Here is a 1654-nt window from a genome sequence, read left to right as displayed (position 1 = left end):
ACTGAGACGCAGAAACCGTACAAACTGCCAGTCAGTCGTACCGAGAGACATAGGAACTCGTTTGTGGCGAGGGTAGCGAGAGACTTACTAGACTTAGTGTGAGCCCCATGTCACTATGTGCAATATCGTTCGCCCCCATCATGTGCTATATACATGTACTCAGTTGTTATTGTTGTGTCGTTATGTACGTCGTTAAGAAATTAACACACGAAATGGTTTTAGAAATTGTATTCTACCTATATCTTGATTTTAACTATATATGATTTTAACTGCCAATATATTAGTATTAATAACTTGTTTCACTGTCAATTAAACGCAATTCAGTCTGGATGACTGCCATGTTGATTCAATAAAGTTTGATTTGATTGGAACGAATGGCATCACGGGAGTAGGTCGTGTCGTGTCTGAGCTCGCTCCCGACTGAGTACAATTTTATGGTGGTAATTTGAGCCTGTTATTGTTACAACTTTCTCCCACATACATTCTTAAAGTATTACTGGTGACCGTCCCAACATTCGACATGATGACTACCCGGCAGAAACGTCTAGCTTCGACGAAAGGACATGACTCTGCTGGAGACAAAGAAGACAAACATGGCGGCGACACGGAGGCGTCTTCATCGGAATTCGAGACCTTCGTGCGCGACCAACTCCAGAGGATTTTGGACGGACAGAGGGTGCTACATGAAGAGGTGAGATCCTTGGAGGAAAACCTAGAAAAAAATGTCCAAATGCTAGAGTCACGAATGGAGAAAGTTGAAAAGAGAACGACCGAGATACAAAAAAATGTGAAAGAATCTGCGCGCGAAACCTCTGATCAGATTAAGTCGCACACCGACAAAATGAAGATTATGGAAGAGAATCTGGCAGAGCTGAAACACAAGTGCAACAAGTTAGAGAGATTCTCCCGCAGAAATAATATCAGAATAATCGGTCGCAAAGTTGGAAAAGGTGAAAACTGTATCTCTACTGTAGACAAGATTTTCCATGAGAAGTTCGGCCTTACACATGTGAAAATTGAACGAGCCCATCCCGACGGACCGAACAAGAACAGCCCAGACGGTACCCCTCAACACATCCTGGTCAAGTTAAACAGCTATCAAGATAAAGTCAGTATCATGAAAGTGGCAAGAACCAAGCTGAAAGCCGAAAACTTCTTCTTCACGGATGACCTCACAGGTGCTGATCTGCAAGAAAAACGTAAGTGGCGGGAAAATGTCAAACAGGCGTACGAACAGGGGGTGAAATACCGGTTCTACAATGGATATTGGAGAGATGGGAAAGGAAAACCAGTGACTTTCTCAAGGTTACATGACATTGTCCTGATAAGACATTTATTCCCACTACTCGCTTCAAACTTAATTATACTTTGGCTCCTAAGCTTAACTACACGGGGAGCAAAATCCTACTGAACTGTTCATCATGTTAGACCGTGATTTGCCGATATTGTTTATGTTGTTTGTAGAATTTCTTCTTTTTGTGTCAGTAATTGTTACTATGTTTGCAAGTGTACAATTATGTCTGGAATCCCATCCACCTGCTGGTTCCAAGCCCACTATTGTTATTCATGAGGTCCACCTGGCGAGCCAAATCTCCATATCAAAGACTGGCACATTCTCGTCAAAATTCCAATTGATACCATTTCTACTCCCTTT

The sequence above is a fragment of the Branchiostoma floridae genome, chromosome 8 (genome assembly GCF_000003815.2).
Source record: "Branchiostoma floridae strain S238N-H82 chromosome 8, Bfl_VNyyK, whole genome shotgun sequence".
NCBI lineage: Eukaryota > Metazoa > Chordata > Leptocardii > Amphioxiformes > Branchiostomatidae > Branchiostoma > Branchiostoma floridae.
The sequence above is the reverse complement of the archived record's forward strand: the minus strand, read 5'-3'. Positions refer to the sequence as shown.